The sequence below is a fragment of the Pongo abelii genome, chromosome 4 (genome assembly GCF_028885655.2).
Source record: "Pongo abelii isolate AG06213 chromosome 4, NHGRI_mPonAbe1-v2.0_pri, whole genome shotgun sequence".
In the NCBI taxonomy this organism is placed as follows: Eukaryota; Metazoa; Chordata; class Mammalia; order Primates; family Hominidae; genus Pongo; species Pongo abelii.
This window is the reverse complement of record NC_071989.2, coordinates 74,674,676-74,687,257: the sequence shown is the minus strand read 5'-3', so window position 1 is coordinate 74,687,257 and position 12,582 is coordinate 74,674,676.

Here is a 12,582-nt window from a genome sequence, read left to right as displayed (position 1 = left end):
TTTAATTTTTTTCAAGACTTTTTCTTTATATTCACTACTTGGGTAACTATTGGTGCCAGACTCCCAGATTTTGTCCTATTTTGACTTTTGACATGACTTTTTCATGAAGATTAATTCTTTTTCAGCTGTTGATTTAAAGTGAGAAATATGCGATTCTTCTTTCATCTGAACACTTAGAGGTCATTGTAGGGTTATTAATTGGCCTATTTCAATATTGTATCTCAGAGACTAGGGAGGCTTAAGGAGAGGGAGACAAGGGAACAGCTGGTTGGTGGAGCAGGCAAAATACATACAACATTTATTATTTAAGTTTGCTATTTTACATAGATGTAGTTCTTGATTCCTCCAAACAATTACACTGATCTCTGATTACACATCAACATAACAGACATAATAATAATGAAAAGTTTTGAAATATGAAAATTATCAAAATGTGACAGAGAGACACAAAGTGAGCATGAGCTGTTGGAGATATTGTAGTGGTAGACTTGCTCAACACAGGGTTACCAAAAACCTTCCATTTGTACAACAGACAATATCTGTAAAACACAATAAAGGGAAACTCATTAAAATAAAGCATGCCTTTATATGATCTAGCATTACACTCCTAGGTATTGGCCCAAATGCGTTCAAAATATGTCCATACAAAATCTGAATATGAAATTTTATAGCAGCATTATTTATAATTGCCAAAAATTGGAAGGAACACAGATATTCTTCAGTAAATAAATGGATAAACAAAATGAGGTACATTTGTACAATGAAATAATATTTTGCAAAAATATTTGGAGTGATGAAGCTATGAAAAGACATGGAAGAAACATAATGCCAGTTACTCAGTTGGAGAAGCCAGTCTGAAAATGCTATATACTGTATGATTCTAACTGTATGAATTCTGGAAAAGGCAAAACTATGGAGGTGGTAAAAATATCAGTGGTTGCCAGAGGTTGAGACTGAGAAGGGAGAGTGGAAGCAATGCATAGGTTGTCCCAATGAGGACTGACTTTCTTAATATAGAGGTGAGACCAAGCGTGTTGTTTATAACTGATAATCTGCCTGACTCACAAAGCAAAACCCAAATGCACTATACAGGAGATACACCAAGACAAGATGATTCAGAAAGGGTAAACATAAAGGGATGGGAAAAAGTGTATCAAATGGAATTCTTTTGCCCATGTTTAAAGTGGGTGGTCTTATTGAGTTTTAAGAGTTTTTGTGTATTCTGAATACAAGTCCTTTCTTAAATGTATGTTTACAAATAGTTTCTGCCAGTCTGTGTCTTGTCTGTTTTTATTTTCTTAATGGCATCCTGAAGCACAAAAATTTGAAATTTTAATGGCATTGTATTTATTAATGGTTTCTTTCATAGATTGTGTTTTTGGTGCCATATCTAAAAACTTTTTGCCAAACCAATGCACAACATTTTCTCCTAGAAGTTTCACAGTTTTAGCTTTTTTTTTTTTTTTTTAGATGGAGTCTTGCTCTGTCGCACCCAGGCTGGAGTGCAGTGGCATGATCTCCGCTCACTGTAACCTCTGCCTCTCGGGTTCAAGCGATTCTCCCAACTCATTCTCCCAAGTAGCTGGGATTACAGGCGCCTGCCACCACGCCCGGCTAATTTTTTGTATTTTTAGTAGAGATGGGGTTTCACCATATTGGCCAGGCTGGTCTCGAACTCCTGACCTCAGGTGATCCAACCGCCTCGGCCTCTCAAAGTACTGGGATTACAGGCGTGAGCCACCGCACCTGGCCCATAGTTTTAACTTTTATGTTCATGTATGTGAACTATTTTGAATTAAATTTTGTGTCGGATATGATATAAGGAGATAGTTTTGATTTTAATACACTGAATAAAATAAATATTCAAGTCCATAGTGATAGAAAATTACAATCAAATGGGAGAGAATGAATAATTCTTCTTGATAGAAGTATTACAACTAATAAACATAGAAGAAAAGTTGTCTTTAGGCAAATACCCTAGTAATAATTTTGTAGACACACAGTAATAATTTAGCGTCTTCTGAAGGATGCTAAAATTAGTGGGTGAAAATTCAGAATGAAATAGGATCTTTGCATCATCTAAAATTGTATTTTGTATTTCTTACTTACACAGGGAAATATAGTACCTATATAGTGGAGAAACCCAGCAGACACCACCTTAAATCACGTGGTCAAGGTTAATATCACAGGTAATCAGATGTCTCAATAATCAAAATCTCTTGATATGATGTAATTAGAAAGACACAACATTGTTTCTGTAGTATTATTGCCAAAAATGCATAACCTCATTCTAATCATGAGAAAATGTCAGACAAATGTAAATGAAGTTTATCCTATGAAATAACTTGCCAGTACTCTTCAAATGTGTCAAGGTTATGAAATACAAGGAAAGCCCGAGAAACTCAAATTGGAGGAAACTAAAAAGAATTAATAATTACTTGTAAGGTGGGATCCTACATAAGTTCCTTTAACAGAAAAAGAACAGTACTGGAAAAAGTGGTGAAATTTGAATAGAGTCTACAGTTTAGTTAATACTATTATATCAGTGTTAGTTTACTGGTTTCAATAATTTTAATATAATTATTATAAAATGTTACACATAATTGTATCATGATAACTGACTCGGAGCTTGTAGATGAGGCAGACTGAAGCAATTTAAAACCTTTAGGTGGGGAGGGGCGAATGAGAGTAAGAGAATAAAAGTGACAAACCTTAAACATAACACTTTTCTAGTAATATGACCGTGCAAATCAAAATGAAGGAATCTAATGCAAAGATAGCCAAGGCAAGCAGATTTTGTTGTTTGGCTCTCCTTTTCTTGCTTTCTAACAGAATTGATTTTTGTTTGGGTAATCCACTCTTCTTTACATAGCTGTGCATTTAGCTAAACCAAACATGCTTATCTGAATCCTCTTTAGTGATTTATTAAAGAATATATTTGATGCAATATTTACTTATTATGTATCTTCTGAGGAACTTTGGGGAAATATTTTTTTCACTGATTAAAAAAATGCCAGTAGGAAGTGGCTTCTCTTGTTCTGGTGGATATTACTTGGTCTGCCTGGGACATCTGGAACTGCTTAGTCATTTTGTAACCATAAGGAGAACTTGCCATGGACAAATCTGGCATGTTTAGTATGGCAGAAACACAAAAGAAAAAGAGTAAATTCTGATAATGTTATTGAGCAAGTGAATTAATTTATTCTAGAGCTTTCCTACTTGGGAACATGATACATAAGATAATAAATTTTCCTTGTGGTTTAAGTCGATTGAGACAAGGTTTTATGTTGCTTGAAACTGAAAGCATCCTAGCTAGTAGCAACACCTAACAAAATCATGAAGTGGAACATTTATTTAGTCTTGATAAAATTAGTTTTATAGAATAGTGTGACAGAGGCTTTAAAATGGGTATTTTGAAGATGTTTGAAAAAACAAATTTATTTTAAAAGACTTTTTTATTTTTTTGAGACCAAGTGTTGCTCTGTTGCCCAGGCTGGAGTGCAGTGGCATGATCTCAGCTCACTGCAATCTCCTCTTACTGGATTCAAGAGATTCTCCTGCCTTAGCCTCCTGAGCAGCCGGGATTACAGACACTCATCAACACGCCTGGCTAATTTTTTGTATTTTTAGTAGAGACAGGGTTTCACCATGTTGGCCAGGCTGGCCTTGAACTTCTAACCTCAAGTGATCTGCCTGCCTTGGCCTCCCAAAGTGCTAGGATTACAGGTGTGAGCCACCATGCCCTACCAATTTTTGTGTTTTTAGTAGAGACCGGGTTTCACCATGTTATCCAGGCTGGCCCTGAACTCCTGGGCTCAAGCAATCCACCAGCCTCAGCCTCCCGAAGTGCTGGGATTGCAGGAGTAAGCCACCTCACCCTGCCTTTGTTTTTGTTTTTGTTTTTTTTTAAGATAAGTTCTCACTGTTGCAAAGGCTGGAGTTCAGTGGCTTTGAACTCCTAGGCTTAAGCCATCTTCGTGTCTCACGAGTAGCTAGGACTACAGATGCCTGCACCATGCTGACTAATTTTTTTTTTAAGAAATGGGATCTTGCTATGTTGCCCAGGCTGGTCTTGAGCTCTTGGTCTCAAGACATTCTCCCGCCTAGGCCTCCCAAAGCACTGGGATTACAGGTGTGGGCCACCATGACTGGTTAAAAAGAGCAAGGACCTTTAAAACAAAAATAGAAACAAATGAACCAAAATTTGGTTATGAAATTGAATTAATTACAGATTCCATATCGGATTAAATATAATAATTTCAACACAATTTCTGCAAGTAGGATAACTCTTGACTGGCTAGAGTCAGAGAGAATGAACTGAAAGACAGTTGAAAAATTTACACAGAAAGACTAAGAGGTAAAAATTATGAAGCATGGATAAGAAATGTAGAGGAGAGATCAAAGGACTCTACCATATGTCACATATAAGTTTGTGATAAAAAGAATGAAGGAATATAAATAAGTAATATCTGAATAGATTATAGCTGAAAAATCTCCAGAATGGAGAAAAACAGAAGTCTTTGGAAAAGCATGTACACTGAATTCTGTGCAAGATAAAAAAGCTAAATATGCTAAATCCACAACACGACATAGGTTTTTGCTTTGTTTTTTTTTGAGATGAGGTCTCACTCTGTCGTCCAGGCTGGAGTGCAGTGGCAGAGTCATGGATCACTGTAGCCTCAACCTCTTGAGCTCAAGTGATCCTTCCACCTCAGCCTCCCAAGTAGCTTGGACTACAGGTGTGCACCACCATGCCCAGCTAATGTATTTTTTATTTTTATTTTTGTAGAAACAAGGTATTACCATGTTGTCCAGGCTGCTCTCAGACTCCTGGCCTCAAGTGATCCTCTTGCCTTGGCCTCCCAAAATCCTAGGATTACAGGCATAAGCCACTATGCTCAGCATACATAGTTTAGTGAAACTACAACACATTAAAGAGAAAGTATTCAAAGATACCAGGAGAAAGGATAGTAACTTAAGAACAGTAATTATGTATCTCATCAGAAACAATAGACATTGGTGCTGAGGGGTAAAAAGGATAATCAATCTTGAATCACATAACCAGCTAAAGTATTACTCAAGAATAAGGACAAAATAAATGTTGTAGCCTGGGCAGCAAAGTGAGACCCTGTCTCTACAAAAATAAAAATTAAAAAAAAAATTAGCTGAGTATGGTGGGACATACCTGTAGTCCCAGCTAATTGAGAGGCTAAGGCAGATGATTGGTTATACCTGGAGTTCAAGGTTGCAGCTAATAATTCACTATATTCTATCAAGCCTGGGTGATAGTGAGTGACCATCTTTAAATAAATAAATAAATAAACTTTCTGACATAAAAACTAAAAATCTTTCCCACCCATACACATTCCCTAAAATAAGAGTTAACAGATATAACTTCAACCAGAAGAAAAGTTAATCCAGGGGAGGATAGAGTTAAGGAATCAGCCATGAGCACATAAATTTATTTAAAATCAGTTATGGAAAGAAGAATGTAAAGACATTTAGAAAGAAAAAGTGTTTCTTGAAGAGATGTCACAGGGATATCATACTTCAGAGCAACTGGCTAGTCAATTAAAAAATACAATATATGTTTAAAGGAAAATTACCCGCAAGGTTACAAAGTTTGTATTAGCCTATTCATAGTGGGAAAAAAAACAGCAATTTTTTCACATTGATATCATATGCACAAAAGTGCATATCTTCAGACATTAGTATTGCAAAAGTAAGTAATAAACATCTGGTAGAAAGTTAACTTACGAGAGAAATACTCGTGGTTTTTTTTTTTTGGGACGGAATTTTGCTCTTGTCTCCCAGGCTGGAGTGCAATGGCATGATCTTGGCTCACTGCAACCTCCGCCTCCCAGTTTCAAGCAATTCTCCCACCTAGGCCTCCCGAGTATCTGGGATTACAGACATGTGCCACCACGTCCAGCTAATTTTGTATTTTTAGTAGAGACGGGGTTTCACCATGTTAACCAGGCTGGTCTTGAACTCCTCACCTCAGGTAATCTACCCCCCTTTGGCCTCCCAAAGTGCTGAGATTACAGGCATGAGCCACTGCGCCCGGCCAGTTTTTTTAAAATATATATAAGACAAGATTTCCCTTATTTTTAGCTTATATTTGGGTCAAAGTGTTTTCTGGTTGTTCTTTGACTGTGGAACATGATATTCATACTTAGTATAATGATCGCAAGCAAAGGGTTGTGTTTGCTTCAGGACAGTTGCATATTACAAAGAAGCCAATGTTTTTTGCTTTTCTGGTAAAAAAAAAAATGTTTAGCAGGCCGGGCACGGTGGCTCACACCTGTAATCCCAGCACTTTGGGAGGCCAAGGTGGGCGGATCACGAGGTCAGGAGTTCTAGACCAGTCTGACCAATATGGTGAAACCCATCTCTACTAAAAAATACAAAAATTAGCCGGGCGTGGTGGCACGTGCCTGTAGTCCCAGCTACCCTGGAGGCTGAGGCAGAGAATTGCTTGAACCCAGGAGGCAGAGGTTACAGTGAGCCGAGATCAAGCCACTGCGCTCCAGCCTGGGCGACACAGTGAGAATCCGTCTCAAAAAAAAAAAAAAGTTTAGCAAGTAGACAAAAAGTATCTTAAAGATAATAGAAAGAGTTCTAAATATTTTTTAAAATTTTAAATGTGCCAATTTAAATTATAAATTTCTGTCTATAGAAAAAGAAGACATCTTTAGACAGAGTTAGAAGGCAACCCACAGAGTGGGAGAAAGTATGGTAACTCTATCCAACAAACAATTCACATCTCAAATATATAAAGAGCTCTCCTAAAATCAACAATTAGAAGACATTCATCCTAATTTAAAATTATAGGCCAGACGCAATGGCTTACGCCTGTAGAACAGCACTCTGGGAGGCTGAGGCAGGCGGATCACTTGAGGTCAGGATTTCAAGACTAGCCTGGCCAACATGGCAAAACCCCGTCTCTACTAAAAATACAAAAATTAGCTGGGCATGGTGGTGTGTGCCTGTAATCTCAGCTACTCGGGAGGCTGAGGCAGAATTGCTTAAACCCAGGAGGCAGATTTTGCAGAGAGCTGAGATCGAGCCACTGCATCCAGCCTAGGAGACAGAGTGAGTCTCCATCTCAAAAAAAAAAAAAAAAAAATTACATTGGTGGGCAGGCACAGTGGCTCACACGTGTAATCCCAGCACTTTGGCAGGCTGAGACGGATGGATCAGTTGAGGTCAGGAGTTTGAGACCAACCTGGCCAATATGGTGAAACCCTGTCTCTACTAAAAATACAAAAATTAGCCAGGCGTGGTGCCTGTAGTTCCAGCTACTTGGGAGGCTGAATCAGGAGAATCACTTGAACCTGGGAGGTGGAGGTTGCCGTGAGCCGAGCTTGCACCACTGCACTCCAGCCTGGGTGACAGAGCAAGACTGTCTCAAAAAATAATAAATAAATAAATGAATAAAATCTAAAAATTTATATTGGTTAGAAGACTTAAGAACCCAGGCGCAGTAAGTGACGCCTGTAATCCCAGTGATGTGGGAGGATTGTTAGAGCCCAATAGTTTGAGGCTGCAGTGATCTCACCACTGCACTCTAGCCTCTAGCCTGGGTGACAGAGTGAGACCCTATTTCTTAAAAAACAAACCAACCAAACAAAAAAAAGGCTCTTCATGTTAGAGAATAAATATCTTGAAAATGTTTTAAATATCTCTTCATATTAGAGAATAAATATCTTGAAAATGTTTTAAAGGAAAGAGACGACTTCTAGTTTCAGACTAAGATGGAATAGACACACTCCTCTCTATTCCTCCTGTTAATTGTAGCTTAAAACTTTGCACATTATATGCAATATACATGTTAGGAAATATCTGAAAAGTGGAGCAAAGGCAGCAGACTGCCTGGGGACTTTGGGACACAAAGAGGGACACAGCAGTTTTCTTTTTGCCTTATATGTACCAGACTGGATGCTAAAGAAGCTCATAACCTTGAAAACACCAATGGAAGACAAAAGTCTCCCAAAACTTTGCTCTATCAAAAGGATGAGGAAAGAGGCAACACAGTAAGACAGAAAACTTTTCAACTATAACCACCCTACTGCAGCTAAACACCATGGAAAAAATACCACCCTACCACCACCCCTGTCCAAAAAGGCCAAAAGTGGTGGACCTCAGCTTCCACCCTTGTTGAGCTATAACATGGTGTCCTGCCCCTGGGGTGATCAGAGAAGACTGAGTTGGGAGTCAGGACTTTCTTCCCTGCCAGCAGTAAGAAGGCCATGTGGTGGTTCTGAACTTACATACCCACCCAGTAGTAAAGAGGCAACCCTGTTCATTAGAGGAAGCTTTCACCACCATCCGGAGGTAAGGAGGCCTCCTACTCTTGACTGTAGAATCAGTGGAGGCCACCTGGCAATCAGTAACAAGGTGCTCCTTCCTTTCCTATCTAGACTGATGTCAATGGAGGCCTTTGAAGAGGCTGAATTTCCACAGCTGCCCAGATGTCACAAAGCACTTCTGTTTCCCTACCCCTGGGTGTCAAAAAGCCTGAGCAAAGAACGTGGACTTTCACCACTACCTGGTAGTAATGAGACTGTGCCCCATTTTCCCTCCACCAGAATTGTGTCAAAGGTGGCCTGCTAAAACAGAAGATTTGAGTAAGATCTACAGTGTTATAATAACCAAAATGTCCCGGGTACAATACATGCCCGAAGAACTAGGAAAATCTGAACTTTAATGAAAAAAGACAACATACAGCAACATCAAGATAAAACAGAGGGCCAAGAGCAGTGGCTCCTGCCTATAATCCCAGCATCTTGGGAGGCCGAGGCAGGTGGATCATATGAGGTCAGGAGTTCGAGACCAGCCTGGCTAACATGATGAAACCCCATCTCTATTAAAAATACAAAAATTAGCCGGGCGTGGTGGTGGGTGCCTGTAATCCCAGCTACTAGGGAGGCAGAGGTAGGAGAATCGCTGGAACACGGGAGCTGGATGTGGCAGTGAGCAAGATTGCATCATTGCACTCCAGCTTGGATGACAGAGCGAGACTCCATCTCCAAAAAAAAAAGCTTAATTCAGCAATTGCAAACATGCCTGAAACAAATGAAAATAGAAAGTCTCAGCAAAGAAATAGAAGATATAAAGAAGAATCATATTGAAAAGTTTAAAATGAGAAGCACAATAACCAGATTCAAGATTCAGTGATGGGCTCAATAGCAAAATGAAGAGGACAGAGGAAAGAATCAGCGAACTTGCAGATAGAACAGTAGATATGGCCAGGCACCGTGGCTCATGCCTGTAATCCCAGCACTTTGGGAGGCTGAGGTGGGTGGATCATGAGGTCAAGAGATCGAGAACATCCTGGCCAACATGGTGTAACCCCGTCTCTACTAAAAATACAAAAAAATACAAAAATTAGCTGGGCATGGTGGTGTGTACCTGTAGTCCCACCTACTCGGGAGGCTGAGGCAGGAGAATTGCTTGAACCCAGGAGGCGGAGGTTGCAGTGAGCCAAGATCGCGCCACTGCTCTCTAGCCTGGAGACAGAGTAGGACTCCGTCTCAAACAAACAAACAAACAAAAAAACAAACGAAAAAAAAAAGAACAATAGATATTCCCTAATCTGATTAACAGAGACAAAATATGATGAAATCAAATGAACAGAGCCTCAAAGACCTGTGACACTATAATAAAAGATCTAATATTTTTGTCATCAAAGTCCCAGAAAGAGAGGAGAAAGAGGGTGGGTTTTAAAATAGTGGCTGAACATTTCCCAAATTTGGTAAAAAGCATAAACCTACAGATTCAAGAAGCTGAGAGAACCCCAGCTCAGGAAAGGATAAACCTAAAGAAATCTACACCAAGACACACTGTAAGTAAACTGAAAACAGAAGGTGAAGAAAAAGTCTTAAAAGCATTGAGAGAGAAAGGATACCTTACCTATGGGGAAAAACAATTGGGAGGACAGTAGATTTTCATCAAATACGAGGAGGCCAGAAGGAAGTGGCTCAATGTTTTTCAATTGCTCAACGAACTGTCAGCCCTGTCAGATATCATATATCTGGTAAAATTACCCCTTAGGAATGAGGGGGAAATAAATACATACTAGATGAAGGAAAACTAGGAGAGTTTGTTGCTAGCAGACCTACCCTAAAAGAAGACTAAAGAAAGTCCTGGCTGGGTGCAGTGGCTCACGCCTGTAATCCCAACACTTTGGGAGACTGAGGCCTGCCAAGCTGAGGCCAGGCGGACAGCTTGAAGCCTGGAGTTCAAGATAAGCCTGGGCAATAAAGTGAGGCCTCATTCTCTATTTAAAAAAAGAAAGTCCTGAAACATAAAGGAAATCATAAAAGAAGGAATCTTGGAACATTAGGAAAGAAGGACAACAGGAAAGAGCAAAAATGTGACCAAATACAAGACCGGGTATGTTGACTCACACCCGTAATCCCAACACTTAGGGAGGTTGAAGCCTGGAGTTTGAGACCAGTCTGGGCAACATGGCGAGACCCTGTCTCTACAAAAAATAAATTAGCCAGGCACGATGTCATGTGCCTGTAGTCCTAGCTACTAAGGAGCCTAAGGCAGGAAGATTGCCTGACGCAGGAATTTGAGGTTATGGTGAGCCGTGATCAATGCCACTGCACTCCACCCTGGGTGGAGTGAGACCCTGTCTCAAAAAAGAGAATCAGACCCTGTCTCTAAAAAAAAAAAAAAAAAAAAAGAAAAGAAAGAAAAAAGAAAGAGAAGGAAGATATATGACCAAATACAATAGTTTCCTTCTTGAATTTTCCAAGTTATGTGTCCATGATTGAAACAAAATGTATGATTTGATTCTCAGTGATGCAGAGGAAATATTTAAGACGATTATAACTGGGGAAAGGTAAAGAGGTTTAAAGGAAGGTAGTGTTTTACTTCATTCAAACTGATAAAATGTCAATACCAGTAGACTATGGTAAGTTATGTAAGTGTTATGTAAATGTAATAAATAAAGCAATCACATACAAAATACATATATAAAAAGATATGCCCTCAATCCCTAGATGTATTCCTTGAAGGTTGGGAATATATCTATATGTGTATATTGATATATATTTACATAACTTTAGAGAGAGATATAATATATAAAAATGTTTCAGAAAATATTAAAGATATTTTAAAAGTAAATTATTTCTAGGCTAGGGTAGCAAATGATAATATAAGGAAATTGTAGCCTAGTCTTATGAACATAGATGCAAAATCCAACAGAAAATACTAGAAAAACAATTCATACCACTTATATATATAGTATAAGAAATTTATAATGCTGAAATTCAATCTCTTCCTTCTTGGCATTTTTGTTATTGTCAGGTCTTTTATTTTGACAGATGTTACAAACTCCACACTATATTGTTTTTATTCTAACTTAAATAGACTTTTGAATATATATATGTGTATATTTTATTTATTTATTTGTTTGTTTGTTTGTTTGAAATAGGGTCTTGCTCAGTTGCCCAGGCTGCAGTGCAATGGCACAATCATAGCTCATTGCAGCCTTGAACTCCTGGGCTCAAGTGATCCTCCCACCTCACCCTCAAAAACTGCTGGAATTACAGGCGTGAGCCACCAGCCTGCCTTTTTATTGGAACATTTCGTTCATTTATATTTACAGTAGACAGACTTCTAAAACCCTGTTCAATAATTTTCACCTCCTGGTGTCCCTGGCTTTGTGTTATCCCCTTCCCATTAGGTGTGGACGGGGGAACTTATGACTTGTTTGTAATGAATCAATAGAACAAAGGGACATCATTTCTGAGACTAGGTTACAAAAGACTGTGACTCCTATCTTGTTGTCATTCTGTTGCTCTTTCTCCTTTGCTTACTTTGATGAGGTCAACTGCCATGTTGTGATTGTCCATATTGTAGTTTCTTATCACTAAGGGTGACTGCTTCTAACAGCCCGTGAGGAACTAAATTTTTTTCTTTTTTTTTTTGAGGTGGAGTCCCACTTTGTCGCTCAGGCTGGAGTGCAGCAGGGGCAATCTTGGCTCACTGCAACCTCCACCTCCCAGGTTCAGGCGATTCTCCTGCCTTAGCCTCCCGACTAGCTGGGATTACAAGCATGTGTCACCATGCCCAGCTAATTTTTGTATTTTTAGTAGAAATGGGGTTTCACCATGTTTGCCAGGATGGTCTTGAACTCCTGACCTCAGGTAGTCCCCCCGCCTCAGCCTCCCAAAGTGCTGGGATTACAGGTGTGAGCCACTGCACTTGGCCACTATTTTTATTTTATTTTTATTTTTTGGAGACGGAGTCTCGCTCTTGTCACCCAGGCTGGAGTGCAGTGGCACGATCTCAGCTCACTGCAATGCTCCACCTCACAGGTTCAATCAATTCTCTGCCTCAGCCTCCTGAGTACCTGGGATTACAGGCACCTGCCACCACGCCCGGCTAATTTTTTTGTATTTTTTTTAGTAGAGATGGGGTTTCACCATCTTGGCAAGGCTGGTCGTGAACTCCTGACCTTGTGATCTACCCACCTTGGCCTCCCAAAGTGCTGGGATTACAGGCGTGAGCCATCGCACCCAGCCTTTTTATTTTTATAGTAAAAATATACTTATAAATACTTTG